We start from the raw sequence: 19085 nt of genomic DNA on the forward strand, positions 1-19085 counted from the left end.
CAGGTCAAGGAGAAAATATTGCAAGCAGCTAGAAAGAAACAATTCAAGTATTGTGGAAATACAATCAGGATAACACAAGATCTAGCAGCCTCTACATTAAGGGATCAAAGGGCATGGAATAAGATATTCCAGAAGTCAAAGGAACTAGGACTAAAACCAAGAATCACCTATCCAGCAAAACTGAGTATAATACTTCAGGGGAAAAAATGGTCTTTCAATGAAGTAGAGGATTTTCAAGCATTCTTGATGAAAAGACCAGAGCTGAAAAGAAAATTTGACTTTCAAACACAAGAATGAAGAGAACCATGAAAAGGTGAACAGAAAAGAGAAGTCATAAGGGACTTAGTAAAGTTGAACTGTTTACATTCCTACATGGAAAGACAATATTTGTAACTCTTGAAACATTTCAGTATCTGGGTACTGGGTGGGAGTACACACACACACATGCACACACGCACACATACATAGAGACAGAGCGCACAGAGTGAATTGAAGAGGATGGGATCATACCTTAAAAAAAATGAAATCAAGTAGTGAGAGAGAAATATATTGGGAGGAGAAAGGGAGAAATTGAATGGGGCAAATTATCTCTCATAAAAGAGGCAAGCAAAAGACTCATTAGTGGAGGGAAAAAGAGGGGAGGTGAGAGAAAAACATGAAGTCTACTCTCATCACATTCCACTTCAGGAAAGAATAAAATGCACACTCATTTTGGTAGGAAAACCTATCTCACAATATAGGAAAGTGGGGGATAAGGGGACAAGCAGGGTGGGGGGGATGATAGAAGGGAGGGCATGGGGAGGAGAGTGCAATTCGAGGTCGACACTCATGGGGAGTGATAGGATCAAAAGAGAATAGAAGTAATGGGGGACAGGATAGGATGAAGGGAAATATAGTTAGTCCTATACAACACAACTGTTATGGAAGTCATTTGCAAAACTACACAGATTTGGCCTATATTGAATTGCTTGCCTTCCAAAGGGAAGGGTTGGACAGGGAGGGATGTAAAGAAGTTGGAACTCAAAGTGTTAGGATCAACTGTCGAGTAATGTTCTTGCCACTAGGAAATAAGAAATACAGGTAAAGGGGTATAGAAAGCTATCTGGCCCTACAGGACAAAAGAGAAGACGGAGACAAAGGCAGAGAGGGATGATAGAAGAGAGAGCAGATTGGTCATAGGGGCAATTAGAATGCTTGGTGTTTGGGGGGGAGGGGATAAAAAGGGAGAAAATTTGTAACACAAAATTTTGTGAAAATGAATGTTAAAAGTTAAATAAATAAATTTAATTAAAACAATAAAATAAAATCCCAAATAAAAATCCTCCACAAAATGTTAACTATCTAACAGACTGACATAGCTAATTGCTAAATACTCGGAACTAATTTTACTTTCTAGAAAGCAACAAACAGTAAAACCTACAGGTAAATCAAGAGTATTATGATGTTAGCTGTCATTGTTTTTCATTAAGCTAATAATGTGTGGCATCGTAAAGTCTACTACTACCAGTGTTACTTATCTGAGTCTCCAAGTTGACTTGGTCACCAAGACCTATTTGAGAAATTATAAAATAATATATTGTTTACATGATCTTCTTTATTATTCACCCCTGAACAATGTTGCATGTTCATTAAATTTTTTTCTCCCATACCTTTTTTGTTTATTGGTATACTCAACTCCCTATTGTACACACCCTCTCCACCAATATATAACCGTAGCTTCCCCATATCTTAGAGTCTTAGACAGTTTCCATAATTCATTTAGGAATTAAGTGACATGCCCATGACCATAATGTCGGTGTGTGCCAAAGGAAGTATATGAACCCAGTTCTTTCTGACCACAAGCATTAAAATATTGTGTCTGCTATGTCTTCTATATCTAGATGCAGAAAATTTTTGCTGATAGCTGTAGAAAATAAAATCTAGCTGAAACTTGGTGAAAAACATTATCAGTCTTTATATTCACAGTACATATATCAATGATTTTAGTCCTAAATTAATTGAACATGAATCTCTTCACTTTCTTCTGTATTCTGCTTTCTATATTTCATTTTCTCTCCCTAAATCCTGTGAGGATTAAAATCCTCCAACCTACAATAAAAGAGACTGAAGCAAAATGTTGAGCCAATGGTACTTTATTAGAGGGTCTATGTTCCTCTTTAATGAAGATGACCTCAGAACTTCCTTATGATCTGAGATACCCTCATTTTCTAGGACCTTATATTTACAGAGTTTGATATGCAAATATGTAAAAGAAAAATATAAAATACAGAATCTCATTGATTGTTAAACCTTGCTCTTGAGGGCCAAAATAACATATTAACAGGGGAGTTACAGATTGGGTGAAGCTTGGGGCACGTCCCCTAAGTGCTCGTAAAATGCTCATAAGATGGTCTCCAGCTCATATTGGACAAAAGAGAATGGTCCAGATGTACAAAAATAAATTGGAGGACTTGCCATGTAATTAAATTACGTCTGCCACACTAGTCTTGGTCTCCATGAGAATGAAAAACAAGAAAATCTGAGTTTATGCCATTGCTAAAATATAATGTTACCAAAGGGAAAAACTCTATTAATATGTATGCTCAGTTCTCAACTCTGGGAACGAATGTACAAAACTTATAATCACTACCGCTATAGAATCATATCAAATTAATTTATACTCATTGGAATAGGAATGATAGCTATCATAAGCTATCATTTTGAAATTATCTTTATATTTATTTTCTGCTTTTTCTTTTACGTTAAGATATGTCTTAATAAAATGTCTTAATTTTGGTTAATAATTTAAGATATTAGAAAGAATAGCTGAGATATCAAGTGACACAAGAAACCCTGTGTCCTTCATCCTTCATTTTTCCACATACACGCCAACAAAGTCAATAATCAGAGAATATCCTTATTTGTCTATCTTAAACATACCCTTATTATAGATTTATGGTGATAAACATGCTATAGCTGTTGAATCATTTGTCATATATTACCAGGGATGTTCTAATAAGTTTTCATTAACTGATTTTTCACAAGAGGAAATGTATTTAGGACACATTGAGGTTTTCTCTGCATCACTAACATTTTCTCCATTACTATCTTAAGTATAGACAATCAGGAAAGCAATACATCAAGCCCTGATGTGCCAACTTTAATGATTTCTGAAGTATAAATACTCACACTGAAAACTGAACAATTAAGAATTAATAAAAGCTACATCCAGCATTCACCTGCGCTACTTATGTAAACATAAGTCAGCCAATGCTCAAGAGAACTTGGTTTGCTCGTCTGTTAGGTGACAAGAAGAGGATGAAAGACCTATAGATAACCTTCTCACTCTAAAATGGAAACTTTATAACCTTAATTATAGTTACAAAACTTCTTAGTTTCTATCTTCATCTTTAAAAATATTTTTTGATGTAATTTATTCTCATTGAGCTTAAATATTGATAAGGTTTTTCACTTTGTTAACTTTGCTTTTTTGCAATGCATGAGCTCAAATTTTCTAGTATTTTTGCTCTCCATACGTTTCAAGGTTGGATTATACATTTTTAAAATTTGTAAATAGTCATGTCAATCAGTATATATGGTTTTGATGTCTAAGATTTTTTCATTTACATGTTTAAAAAAATCTAAGTACTATTAAGTATGTTATTCCACAAGGAAAAAAAAGAAGTAAATAAATGTACTTCATCTCTCAGGGCTCAGTTTCTTTGACTATAAAAAAAGGAAAATTGAATGAGGTGACCTCTAAAGTCCATTCCAATTCTGCAATATTTAACTTATAAATGTTGTCTGCCAAATAATTCTCAAAATAAAAAGAATAACCATATGAAAAAAGATTCAAAATAATTAATAAAAGAAATACCCATCAAAGTAATTCTGAGGTTCAAACTTACATACTACAAATTGAAAAAAATGGCACAAGATGGGAACAGGCAATATTGAAGGTGAATGGAAAGGAATACAGAGAATCATGGACTTACACAAACATGCAAAGAGAAACAAATAGATACAAAAATATAGCACTATAAATGGAAAGAGTTATAACCATGAAAATTGAAACTGAATGTTGCAAAATTATTAAGAAGAGATATGAGAAGATAACATTTTATCTTTGAAGAAGTAGCAGGTTTACAGTTTGGGAAATTACTTATAATGTCTGATTTTTTTTTTTTATATATTGACTGATTTTGCTGAATATTCCCTTTCTTCCTATTCTTTGCAATCTTATTTTTAAGACATTTTTCTCGTACAGAATGTTTCTCTGGGACAGGGAGAGGAGGGATATGAAGTGAAGCTTAGATAATACCAACCAAAATTTATCAATAAAATCTTTTGAAAACAATTTTAAGTAATTATCTAGTGATCCATCTACTTTGTATTTTTTTGAAAATTTGGAACTATATCTTCAACTTCATTATTAACTTCGAGAAGTGTCAAAAAGAATGAATCATAATTCTAGAAAAGGTAACCTCAGAGGTTATCTGCTCCAGCTTTTTCATTTTACAGGTGAGCAAATTTCATCACAGACAAGTTAAATTACTTCCCCAAGGTCATACTCTCTTTCTAGAGTATGGATGCTTTTCTCTGTACCATATCAATCTCAAGTAAATATAACCAATAAAGATCAGTAGTGTACAATATGTTAAGATAATTAGTGGTCTCTGGTATAAATCATTTTTTAGATCAGTGACCATTTTCTTAAAAAAAAAAAGAAACTTTTCAGGGTAAAACATACTGTTTAAAATGCATCATCAGGCAAACCGAACTCTATTATGAATTCAGCGTAGAATCACTTATCAAGTACCTAGGTAGCTAGGAGCACAACTGATTGGCTCCTGGATTTGGAGTTAGGAAAATCTAACTATAAATGCTGCTATTAGACACTTACTAGCTGAGTTTCTCCGGGAAATAACTTAATTTCTCTTGGCTTCAGTTTTCTCATTTATAGAATGAAGATATTAATACGGCCTAACTTACAGGGTTATTATGAGAATCAAAGGAGATTAAATATGTAACGTGTAACACATTACATATTTGTAACCATTAAGTACTATATAATTTCTTCTAGTATAGTACCAACACTTTGGGGATATCACAACAAAAATATTTCCTGTCCTTCTGAAGTTCATAATCCTTGGGCAGACAACATTTATAAATCAAGCATTTTATAACTGTAATGGACTTAGACATCACCTCACTCAACTTTCTCAATTTATAGTCAAAGAAATTGAGCCCTGAAAGATGAAGGCATGACATAGTTAACAGAACTAGCTAATGATAGAGAAATTTCTAAAAGCTAAGTTTCTTGACTCTTAAAAGAACTATAATTTCTCTAGTATCAATTACAGTTCAAAATTCTGTTTTATGATCTTTTAACACTGAAATAACTGTATAAATATATGTTATATAAATATATATAAAATAACTATATATAACTAAATATATATGTATAAATAGCTATATATATGTATACATATATACGTACATATATATGTATATATAAAACTATAACTAACTACTAAATAATAAGGCATTCTTTGAGGACCTGTAATGGTAATATAAATGGGAAAATCCCATTCATTAATAGGCCCATGTGACCTGCTTAGATCACATGGAAGTTTAAGTCATATGGGGTGGGAGGAGCTTGCTGAACAGGTGGAACAGGAAGGATGGAACAGAGCTGAGAGGAAGTTGTTTAATCTAGTCAGAGCTGGGAAGGACACAGGCAGGCAGGTACAGTTTAGGATTGTGCTTGTTTATTTGTGGGAAGGTCCCAGCAGGGGTTTGTAGGCTTGGGAATGGTTTTGCATCCTGCAGTGATAATCTGTATTGACTTCTTGGTTGCTTTGATAGATTCTGCTTTGCGGGCTTGGGATTTGGCTTTTTGGTGTCTAAATACATATTTTTCTTCCGGCTTCTATATAGAGAGTCTGTTGTACTTTGTGATTGAGAGCTATGCAGGCATATTCACCAGTGCTGTGAATATTGCCTTGGCTATATGGGGTTCAAGTAGTATATACCATAAAATATTGCATAAGGCAGAAATCAGTGCAGAAATGAGTAGGTGGATATTTCAAAAAAGTGGTGGTATTCACGCTGGAATCCAGAAATCTGTAGGATTTAAGGCCATGCAAAATAAATGCATTGTTGAAGGTAGGGAGTTGGGAGGGAAGCGTGCAAGGACTGGTAAACAGAATGAGCAAAGATTTAGAACAATGTGACCGGGTAAAAAAGAGAAAAGGAGTGGGGAGGTGGATAGGGGTTATTTCCCATAATAGTGAGAAAGGTGGTTGAGTAGGTAGAATATTTGGGATTAGACCATAGGTAATCTTGGATTTAAGTCTCCAGGTCTTTGGAAGTCATAGAAAATTCCTGAGTGAAAGATGGTGATTTCAAATCATTGTTTTGGAGAGATTTATTTCATGATATCAGACACAATGGATTTGGGGTTGGGAGAGTAGTTAAAAGTATATGTCTTAACTGCCATTAAGAACCTGGTATATTTTGCAAAAAAAAAAAAATGCAGCTTGTTTCTGTTTTGAAATTTCTAATCAGGTTTTAATATGCTAAGGTAAAGCCCATGCTTTGCCATTTAATGTTTTTATCATTGTCTTTTTGGCTCCCAATTATTTGTCTCCCAAAAAAGACCTCATAACTATTGTATTGGCAGTTTTCTCTACCGAAATGTTTATAGTCTGGTCCCTAGGAGATGTGATAGCAATAAGTGCATTGATGAGTATCTAAAGTCATAAGCAATTGACTGCTGCAAATTATATTCTGCACAAATGGAACTGAATTGCATTTCATTAGGTGGTGAGGAAAGTGGTCCTTTATTATGAATGTTACCACAGGATATGTGATTGATTGATCAAAATATTAAGTTAGAGAAATTTCAATTTCTCTCAAAGATATTCATTCAGTGAACTGGGGAAATTTTCAGAACATTAACAAAAATTGTGTACTTTATTACACATAGGCATTTTCTAAAATATTTCTCATTTTATCTGTGAATTAAATCACATTCCTTCTTATTTCTGTTCACATCGTAGAAAAACGTTCAATAACTACTTTTTGGATCAGGGTTTGGATAATTCCTTTGACACTGAATAACATGCTAGCATATAAATATATATGTGCGTGTATATATATATATATATATATATATATATATATATATATATATATATATATATATATATATATAAAATGGGCTCATAGATGGGTGATAGTCCCCCAAAATGAATACTTACTACGTTTTAAAATTAATCAATGACTAGAATATTTGACTGTTTCTTCCCTTCCTGGTTTTAAGAAACGAATGTGAAAACACATTATAAGATAATAAGAATTGTATATGTTTTATTTTTCCTTCCAAAATATTTTGGAAAATATGTTTTAAAAAACTTCGTATTTAAGATTTAAGTTATTTCTCATATAATTGTTTTAATAAAAGTTACTAAATATTGGGAACACAAACAGAAAAGTAAGCTATTACCTCTTCCAAAGCAGTAAATATTTTAATTGGAGATGAATAGGCGTTGCATTGCAAGTCAAATGGAAAGACCTATTATACTCCTCCTATTAGCAAAGCAGGGATAATGAATCTTCTTTAATGTAATTTCCATTGATAAAACTACATCTGTTTCCATTGATAAAACTATATCTATTTCTGATGTGCCAAGCACATGGTGCCAAGCAGTAAGAACTACTTTCAATGAGTTCACATGTTAATTGGGGACACAACAGGTATAGAGGTTTGTAGCTGTAAGTCATATGGTATAGAGCAGTGACATCTATGGAGCAGCAGCAAAAACAGATGGCAATTTAAATCTACATAGGAGGGTCACATGTTCTGGACTCTCTTTCCATATCAGTCTCTCACAAACAGCCCCAATACCCAGAAGCCAAAAACTACTTTACCATTCATCACACAAGGGGTAACTCTATGAGAATGGGATACAGATCTTTATTAGTAAAACTTGCAAATCTCCACTGATGCAAATCTTCCATTTCTCTTTATCTACTAATCTCAATTAATGAGGAAAATTAGATTAGCTATTAGAGTTATTTACTAAAGAGACAAAACAGAAACTGTAGGTAAGAAATAATCTACTTCTCCCCAAGGTTTTTGACACAGTACCCATCATTGCATATAGAGTTCATGGGAAAATGGATTCAAACTGAAGTGACAAAGGAATGAACTTATGCTTCTTTATTTTTGGAAACACTTTTCTCATTTCCTTAATTATCTTAATATGGCCCTTGGGAATGATATAGCTTTCTGCTGGAATACTTATAGGAATCTGAACACTGACTTTCCTTATCATTTATCAGATGCCTTTGGCTCATAGAATAGCTGTTAATTGTTCCGAGAGAAAGAGACTTCCAGAAGGCAAGGTGGTGGAATAAGCAGCAAATTGCATCTCTCTTCCATATTTACCTAAAAAAACAACATAAAAAAATAGTACCCCTAGAACAAATCCTGTAATAGCAGAACCATCAGAGGAATCTTTTAGCCCAGGAAACTGGGAGTGTCTACACATACATACATACAGACACACATACATACATACATACATATTTATATATATGTATATTTATGTATATGTGTGTATGTATATTTATGTATATGTGTGTATGTATATATATATGTATATATGTGTGTGTATATATATGTATGTATGTATGTATGTATGTATGTATCCATCTCCCTCAGGTAAAAGGTAAGTGCATTCCAGGAGAGGAAGTGTCCTAGTAAACCAACAGCAAGCCCCACCTCAGTAAATCAGTAGGAGATCCTGAGCCCTGGTGTGGTGGAGTAGACAAATGCTAATACCAGGACACCCTATCTTACTTAGCCTAGAAAGGAGAACCAGCAAACTTCATCTCAGAGAACCACCAAGTGCATAAATGCAGCCCTGATTAGGCAGAAATGCTCCAACAGTTGGACCTTCTCATGCATCAGAGCAGCCCCAAGCAGGCAGCCATCCTCCAGTGGCCAGAGTTCCACATGCTTTGGTACAACTGTGGGCAGGCAGGTGTTCTCCAGTGATAAGATCTCCATGACCTTCACTGTAGTCCCAGGAAAATGCAAAATATTCCATCTGACCTCAGCACATGCCATGCAACACCTCTAGGACCCAGCTCAGCACCAAAGAAGCTGCTGTAGCAAACAACCCCAGCTGGAAGCACCTGAAAACCCAGTTTGTGACCAGGATCACGGCCTCTAACACAAGAGGTTTGGGACAGTGTTCCCTGTTCTCCAGTAGGAGAACTCAACCTTAAAAGCCAGTAAATAGGCAAACAAGTTGAGAAAAAAGCATGAATGAACATCTACAATAGAAAATGACTGTAGTGATAGGGAAGTTCAAAACATAAATTCAGAAGAAAACAACATTGTGAATATGCCTTTGTATGAAAGTACAAAGGGTAATATGAAATGTTCTCAGTGTCAAAAACAATAGTGGAAGAGATTAAAAAGAATTTCAAAACTCAAACAAGACCAAAGAATAATGGGGAGGAGTGGGGAAGAGGTATGCAAGAAGGAGTCAAAAGCTTAGAAAAGGAAGGATAAACATTGACTGAACAAATGACTCCTTAAAAAATGAAACTGGTTAAATGTGGAAAAGATACTTTGAAGAAAATAACTCCTTAAAACATAGAATTGTCCAAATGGAAAAGGTGTACAAAAATTCACTGAAAACAGGAATTCCTTAAAATATAGAATGGGCCAATTAGAAAATAAGGTACAAAAGCTCACTGAAAAAAAATAATTTCTTAAAAATCAGAATTGCACAAGTGGAAGTTAATGAATATATGAGACAATAAGAATCAATCAAACAGAATCAAAAGAATGAGAAAGGAGAATAAAACATAACATATGCCATTGTAAAAAAAACAATGATCTGCAAAATCGATCCAGTAGAGATGATTTAAGCATTATTGGGTTCCCTGAAAATCATGATTAAGAAAAGAGTATGAACACCATCTTTAAAGAAGTTATTAAGGAAAACTGTCCTGAGATCCCAGAACCAGAGTGTAAAATAGTCATTGAAACAATCCACCTCTTACCTCCTGAAGGAGATAACAAAATTGTTAGAACAAGGAGAAAATACTGCAAGCAGCAAGAAGAAAATCATTTAAATATCATGGAATGACAGTCCGGATGAAGTAGGACTTCTCACTTTACCTGGATTATGAAATTCTGGAAGCAAAGGAGCTTGGATTACAACCAAGAATCAAATACCCAGCAAAATTGTGCATAGTCTTTCAGTGCAAATGATGGACATCAAATGAAATAGAGGAATTTCAACCACTATGACTAAAAAATTACAGCTGAACATAAAATTTTATCTTCAAATACTATACACAAGAGAAGCATACAAATATAAACCGGGGAAGAAAAAATATGTTATTCAGTAAGGTTATACCACTTACATCCCTACACAGGAAAATGATGCTTCTAACTAAAAAGAACTGAATAGCTATTAGGGTAGTTAGAAGGTGGATACATCAACACAAGGAGTGGGTGAAACTACACTTTGATGTAATAATAAAATACTAATTAATTAAAGGGTAAAAAAATGAACTATAAGAAGAGGAGAGGAGGAGGCAGAGAAGGGTAAATCATATCACATGAAGACGTGCAAAGACCTATTACACTAGAGGAAAATAAGGGAGGGAGCTGATGATGGTTTGAACCTTTGTCTCATCAAATTTGGCTCCAAGAGGGAATAACACCCATATTCAGCTGGTTATAGAAATGTTTCTTATGCTCAATGGAAGTAGAAAGAAAAAGGGAAAAAAAATGGAGTGGAGACAGAAAGAAGAGAAGGAAGGGAAAAGCAATAGGGCGAAGGGGAAACAAAAGGTAAAGGAGCTAACAAAAGGGAGGGCAGATTGAGGGAGGTGATTGTCAGTAGTAATACATTGGTGAGAAAGCATAAAAAGAGAGAGAAAAGTATGAAGAGAGGGGCAGATGAGATGGAGAGAAAGATACAGTACTTATAACTGAATATAAATGGGATGAACTGTCCCATGAAATGGAAGTAGATAGCAGAGTGATTAAAAATGAATATCCTTCAACATGTTGTTTAAAAGAAAGATATTCAAAGAAGAGAGATAAACACAGAGTAATGGAAAAGGCTGAATCAGAATACATTATCCTTCAACTGAAGTAAATAAAACAAATAAGGTTAGCAATCTTGATCTCAGACAAAGCAAAAGCAAAAATAGGTGTAATTAAAAAGAGATAAGGAAAGGTTATCCCGAGGGAGGGAGCAAAGATAGCAGAAGAGGAAGATGAGCACATACTAGCTTCTATTCAGCAGCCCATAAAATACCTGTAAAGAAGAACTCTCAACAAATTCTAGAGCACCAGAAGCTATGAAACAATAGAGTGGAGATTTCTATCCCAGAGAGACCTGAAAGACCAATGGGAAAGGTCTGTCAAGCACCGGACACAGAGCAGAGCCCAGCCTTGCCTTGAGCATGCAGCACTGAAAGGAGCAGATCCAAGCAGGGTTTAGGGACAGAATCTCCAGTAGCAGCACAGATCCCTCAACCCACAGGCCCCAAAGGTCAGAGAGATGGTCTTTTCAACTGGCTGAGAAGGGAGAACGGTGTTCCCATAACTCAGACCTCCTGAGACCTTCTCAGGAGGCAGCAATAGAGGCAGCAGCAGACAGGGCTCCCAAAGCATGCAGTAGCCTGCATCCACTGTTGAAGGTTTCACTGTACACCCCCTGAGGGAACAGAACCCTGTGTGGTGGCCCTGCCCAGATCTGAGCAGCCGATCTTAATCTCACACTGAATAGCAGCCTTGCCCTTACCTAAAACCCCTGAGTCTTTGGAGCAGCTCATCTGAATCTCAGCATCCAGTGCTGAGTTGGTGGAACTGGAGGCTAGGTGGTTGTGGAGAGGGAACTCAGAAGTCAAGTTACTGCCTGGGAAAATACCCAAAAAAGGGGGAAAAAATACGACCATAGAAGGTTACTTTCTTGGGGAACAGGTGTCTCCCCCCATCCTTTCAGATGAGGAAGAACAAGGTATACTGTCAGAGGAAGTCAAGGCCTCTGACTCCAAGGCCTCAAAAGGGAACTTAAACTGTGCTCTGGCAATAGAAGACCTTAAAAAACTAGTTAGCAGCTTATTAAAACAGAACCAAAAAAATGCTGAGGAAAATAACTGCTTTAAAAAGAGGCTAACTCAATTGGAAAAAGAGTTCCAAAAAGACAATGAGGAAAAAGGGGGTTTTAAAAAGCAGAATTTGCCAAATAGAGGAGAAGATTCAAAATCTCATTGAACAAAATAATTCATTGAAAGAAAGAATTGAGTTCAGGAAAATGAATGACTATGAGTTAAACCAAGCAGTTAGTAAATAAAACCAAAAATTTGAAAAAAAAAATAGAAGACAATGTGAAATATCTCATTGGAAAAACAACTGACCTGGAAAATAGATCCAGGAGAAACAATTTAAAAATTATGGGAATACCTGAAAGCCATAATCAAAAAAAAAAAAAGAGCCTAGGCATTATCTTCCATGAAATTATCAAGGAAAACTGCCCTGATGTTCTAGAATCAGAGGGCAAAATAAATATTGAAAGAATTCACTGGTCACCTCCTGAAAGATACCCAAACAGAGAAACTTAGGAATATTGTGGCCAAAATTCAGAGTTTCCAGATCAAGGAGAAAATACTGCAGTCAGCTAGAAAGAAACAATTTGAGTACTGTGGAAATACAATCATGATAACACAGGATCTGGCAGCTTCAACAGTAAGGGATCGAAGGGCTTGGAATGGGACACTTCTGAGGTCAAAGGAACTGGGATTGAAACCAAGAATCACCTACCCAGCACATCTGAGTATAATACTTCAAGGGAAAAGATGGTCATTCTATAATATAGACGACTTTCAATCATTCATATTTAGGAAAAGACCAGATGTGTATAGAAAATTTTACCTTCCCAAGACAATAATCAAGAGAAGCATGAAAAGATAAACGGGAAAGAAAAATCATAAAAGACTGTCTAAAGCTGAACTGCTTACATTACTACATAGAAAGAAGATTTTTTAACTCTTTAATCTTTTTCTCAGTATTTGGATAGATGGAGAGATTGTACATATGCACACACACATATAAATAGAGAGTACAGGATGTGTTATATCAGAAGAGACGATAGGCACACACACAAAAAAAATAAAATAAAATAAATTAAGGGGTGAAGTAGGAAAATACCAGGAATAGAAAGGAAGAAATGGAATAGGGCAAGCTATAATTCATAAAAGACATAAGAAAAATTTTATTCAGTGGAGTAAAAAAGGGAGAAGGGCAGAGGAGAAATGAAGCTACTCTCTCCACATGTGGCTTAAGGAGGGAATAAAATGCTCACTAAATTTAATATGAAAATTTATATCACACCACAGGAAACTAGGAGAGGAGGCTACAAGTGGGTTGAGGGGAATGTTAGAAGGGAGGGCTGAAATGGACGGACCGAGAAAAAGCACAGGCAAGAGTCAACTGGGAATTTTGAGACCGTCTTTATTAGCCGGGCTGGCGGCTCTCTCATGGAAAAACACAGAGGAGGCAGCCCCGAACTAAGGTGTGTGTGTGCCTTTTAAGCATTTCGGCACTTCCGGGTACAGCCTTGCGGTTTTAACAGCAAACATATCTCACAGAACAGTTTTGACAGGGGCCCAAGGGGCTGCTAAGCCAGGGGGCACAACAGAGAGCGGCTGCTAGGCAAGGGGGCCCAACCCTGCCTGGAAACACAACAGACATTTCTCAAGCCAGGGGATCGAGGGGTGGGGGTGGGAGGGGCGGGATAACGTCCACTTCAGGGCAAATCCGAGAAGGGAGTCATTAGAAATAAACACTTTCGAAAAGGGACAGGGTCAATTGTGGGAGGAAAAAATGAAGGGGGATAGAGTAGGACAGAGGGCAATGTATTTAGTATTACACAACATGATTATCGTGGAAGTCTTCTGCAAAAGAACATATATTTAGTCGGCATTGCATTGCTTCCCCTCTCAGTGGTGATGGGGAGGGAGGGGGGAGGAAGAGAAGTTAGAATTCAAAGTATTAGCAACAAATGTTGAGATTTTTTTATTGCATCTAATCGGGAAATAAGAACTACATGGAATGGGGTACAGAAATGTATCTTGCCCTACAAGAAAAGAGAGAAGATGGGGATAAGGGAAGGGTGGGGTGTGATAGAAGGAAGGGTACATTGAGGAAAGGAGTAATCAGAATGCAAGGTATTAAGAAGCAGGGGGAGGGGAGTGATGGGAAGAAAAATTGGACATGTTGCAAAGTGAGGTTAAAGCAACTAGTACTAAAACAATTGCCTGAATTAAATACTGAGAATAAGTCAATGACATCTTTAGTTTGGGGAAAAGAATTTCAGTCTAAATTTCCTAGGGTTAATAGAAAAGTTAAGGTTTTAATGGTAAATTTGATTTTATGATTGCCATTCAATCAGGAACTAGAACATGTACCAAAAGACATGTAAGCCACTGAAGACTTGCCTCCAAAGATGTTCCATAGCCAAAGTGAAACTATAATCATATTTGAAACCTGGTTATTGGAACTTGTCATTTTTAGATGCTATGGAAGTGTTAAGTGATTGTTCTTCTGAGTCTAACTGCAGGTATAGGAAATGAGAAAGGCTATCTGAGCCTCCAATCCATGATGCCAGTAAACTGGTGAGATGCTGGTATGAACTGCAAAAGGTGATCTCATGGGAAGGGTGGGAGAGTGGCTGTTCAGCCTGGGCTGAGGTAGGATTCTCCTGACTTAATTTCCCCACTGACACCCGGCGGTCTTTAAGCCTGACTGAATGCAGGTGGACAATCTAATCCTGCCTGGAACTGACATGAATTTGGGGAGATATTGTATCCCTGCAACGTCCCTACTCTTGATGGCAATTTCCTGTAGTCAAAAGGTTTGGAAGCTTAACACCAGATCTGTTAAATTATAGATTATTGGTAGGGGAACATCAGGGGTTAAGTCTAAAATTAAGCTATTAGGCATAAGAGTTTAGACCAACACCAATAATGAGGATCCTTTAGGGTCCTTTAATTCTTAGTAATACTGTGGAGACAATTAGGTCAAGAGCTTGTGAAGTTAGCAACATAAGTATTATTTGTGTCTCAGTTGGTTAATGTTTAAAAAAAAAATATTTTGTGGCCCATATTTTAAATGCTTTAAAAAGAAGTGTCTCGTGACCAAACATTTGAATTATTTTATCTGTTATAAACTGTGTTAAAAATGAAAATAATATTTTTAAAAAAAGAGATAAGGAAAGAAACTATATCTTGCTAAAAGGAACCATATACAATGAATTAATGTAAATACTAACCATACATGCAACAAGTAGTATAACACTCAAATTCTTAGAGGAAATGTTCAGTGAGTTACAGGAAGAAATAGTTACCAAGAGTATACTAGACCTCAAGGTCCCTCTCTCAGGACTCAATCAATCTAACACAATATATAAAAAAAGAAAGAATTTGACCTGAATAGAATTTTTAAACAGATATGGTAGACATCTAGAGAAAATTGAATGGGATAGAACTGAACATACCTTTTACAACAACTTATCACAAGAATAATACACTACGACTAGGACATATTTATACCAGGAGTGCAGGGCTGTTTTAATATTAAGAAAACTATCAGCATAATTGACCATATCAATAAATAAATTAACAGAAAATATATGGTTATTTTAAAAGGTGTAGAAAAATTTTTGACAAAATACAGCAACAATTCCTATTAAAAACATTACAGAACATAGGAATACATGAATTTTTCCTTAAAATGATAAACAGCACCCATCTAAGACCATTAGCGATCATTATATGTAGTGGGGATATGCTAGAAACATTTCCAATAACATCAGGGATGAAACAAGAATGTCCATTATCACCACTTTGATTCAATATTATACTAGAAATTTTAGCTTTAGCAATAAGGGAAGAAAAACTAATTAAAGGAATTAGAATAGGCAATAAAGAAACAAGGCTATCATTTTTTTGCAGATGAAATGATGGTGTAGTGAATCCTAGAAAATAAACTAAAAAATTACTTACAGTAATTAGCACCTTTAGCAAATTTGCAGGATTTAAATGAACCCATATAAGTCATAGGCATTTCCAAATAATACTATCAAAATCCAGCAGCAAGAGACAGAAAGAAAAATTCCATTTAAAATAACTTTAGAGAATGCAACCTATTTGGGGATCGGTCTGCCTGCAAAGACAAACCCAGGAACTACAGGAACACAATTATAAAACATTATTCACACAAATAAAGTCTGGAATGCGCTGCGTGGGAAGGACACCCCAGGCTCAACACACACGGACCCAAACACACTCGGGACGCGCCGCCTCCAAGGGCTGGAGGAGTACAGAAGTGGACCCAGGGGAGCTGAGGGCCCTGGGCTGGCCCGCTGCTGCTTGAGCACTGCTGGAGCTGCCCCCGCTGGATAGTTCTCTCTGTGAATTCAAGCGGTTTATGAAAGACTTTACTTCATCTAATGCTCCAAAGAAGCCTTGGTCTTCATACATTCAATGTACAATGGAATGCAGACCCATACTCACACGACAGAATCCAAATCTGAAAAGCACAGAGATAATTAAGCTTGCTGAAGCTTGGAAGGAGCTTCCAGAATTACAGAAGAAAGTACATGAAGATGCTACCAAGGCAGCTTCACAACTATACAACGAAGATACCACTAAATATATAGCAGAGCTCAGTCCTAATCAGAAAAAAAAAAAATTGAAACAAGGGAAGCATGGAGAAAAGATTTAAAAGGAAGTAATAAAGAACAAAAGAAAGTTAACCTTCTTTGGAAAGCCCAAAACACCTCGCTCAGATTATAACATTTGTATCTGTGAACACTTTAAGGAAGCAAAAGGGATTTCATCAAAGAAAATGATGAAGTTTTTAAACGAAGTGTGGAAAAGTCTGTCATTATCTCAGAAGCAGGTATATATACAACTCGACCAACATGATAAAATTTGTTATGTAAATGACATGAAATCATGGGAAGAAAAAATGTTTGAAATTGGATGGGAAGATCTTTTGCATTTTAGGAAGCTTAAAATCAAAATTAGAAAACACCTTGAAGATATCTATTGATGTTTGCTTCTTCATAGTGAATATGATAAATACTCAAGAACCATTCAGGTGTCTCACTACACAGAACTGTGGCAAAATTTCTAAGAATGGTGTTGACGAACATTTTATATTAATCCCTTTTTGTTAATACATGGACTTCAGCCAGTATGCTGACATATTTTGTATTAGCACCTAGCTATGGATACTCTGCAGGTGTAAATTACTCAGTGTAAACTTATACATATTTGCTTTTGGAACTACTGAATACCAAAAATTCATCTAGGTGTAGGAGGGATTAATTTTACCCTTAGATAAAGGTAAACCATATTGTGAAATATTTTGGATACTGGATAATGACCAGAAGGTATTCTTGTTTCCTAATAAGAAAAGTGTTCAGAAATAAAACTATTATAATCTGAGAGAGGTTTTTTGGGCTTTCAAAAGAAGGTTAACTCTCTTTCTTTCTTCATTACTTTCCTTATAATCTTTTCTCCATGTTTCCCTTCTGTCAATTTTGCTTTTCTCAAATTGTTTTAAATTATTAAAGCCACAGTGGTCTAAGCTATCACTGCTGTGTATCATTACAGAATGAGGAACTGACTTAGGTAAATTTCAGTACCTAGGCAAGTGCAAATTCCAAGATAACACTAGCTCATGTAGTATTCAGAGATGACAAGTGGACACAATTTCTGATTTCATTTATGACTAAAAAACAAAACAAAACTACTGAAGGATTTGTAAATGTTTCTGTCCATCCTTTTTTTTTTTTTTTTTTGGTAAAGTAAAAAGATTTTGTCAGCTGTGTGCACATTGGTGTTTATATCACAGAGAATAAAGTATTCTAATGCATTATACCTAAATTACATACTTAAACATTTTCTAAAAAAAAACAAATAAAAACTGATCTAAATAATTGGAAAAAATATCAATTTCTCATGAATAGGCTGTTCTAATATAAGAAAATTACAATTCTCCTTAAATTAATTTACTTATTCAGTTCCATACCAGCAAACTATACAAAAAATATTTTATATAGCTAAAAAAATTAATAAAATTCTCCTGGAAGAGCAAAATATCCAGAATATATTATTTATATTTTAATTAATGAAACCAAATGAAAGTGAAAGTGACCTACTCATACTAGATCTAAAGCTGTATTATAAAGCATTAATTATCAAAAGTACTTGGCACTGGATAGGAAACAGTCTTGTAGATCAGTGGAATTGTTTATATACAGAAGACACAGTAGACAATGACTACAATAATCTACTGTTTGATAAAACCAAGACAAAAACTACTGAGAATCCTGGAAAATAATGTGGCAGAAAGTAGGCATAGACCAATATTTTACACCATATACTATAATAAGGCAATTTGGGTATATGATTTAGACGTAAGGTGTGAGACTATAAGAAAAGTAAGAGAGCAACGAATAGTTTACTGGTCAGATCTACAGAGAATGTAATAATTTGTGACCAAACAAGAGATAAAGAACATAACGAAATGCAAAATAAATATCCTTAAATTAAATTTTAAAAAATGCACAAAACCAATGCAACCAAGATTAGATGGAAAGCAGGAAGTTAAGAAACAATTTTTACAGCTAGTGTCTGTGATAAAGACCTCATATCTGAAGTACATAGTACAGTGTCAAATTTATTAGAATATAAGTCATTCCCCAGTTAGTCAGTGGTCTGAAGAAATGAACAAGCATGTTTCAGATGAAGAAATTAAACCTATTGGAAGTTAGAAGATAAAATTTTCTAAAGCATTATTGATTAGAGAAATAGAAATAAAAACAACTCTGAAGTACCACTAAGTCATATCAGATTGGTTAATATGACGTAAAATAAAGGAAAATCATGAAGGTTGGAGACGATTTCAGGAAAAAATTAGAACATTAATGTATTGTTGGTGGAGATGTGAACTGATCCAACCACTCTAGAGAACAATTTGCCCAAAATGCTAT

At 35.3% G+C, this 19085-nt stretch overlaps 1 pseudogene; it reads left to right on the plus strand.

Annotated features, from left to right (window-relative positions):
- The window catches only part of LOC140502614 (transcription factor A, mitochondrial pseudogene), a 33891-nt pseudogene extending 16754 nt beyond the window's left edge, over positions 1-17137 (plus strand).
- Positions 17138-19085: the final 1948 nt, after the last annotated feature.

Source organism: Notamacropus eugenii, chromosome 4 (assembly GCF_028372415.1).
Source record: "Notamacropus eugenii isolate mMacEug1 chromosome 4, mMacEug1.pri_v2, whole genome shotgun sequence".
Lineage (NCBI taxonomy): Eukaryota > Metazoa > Chordata > Mammalia > Diprotodontia > Macropodidae > Notamacropus > Notamacropus eugenii.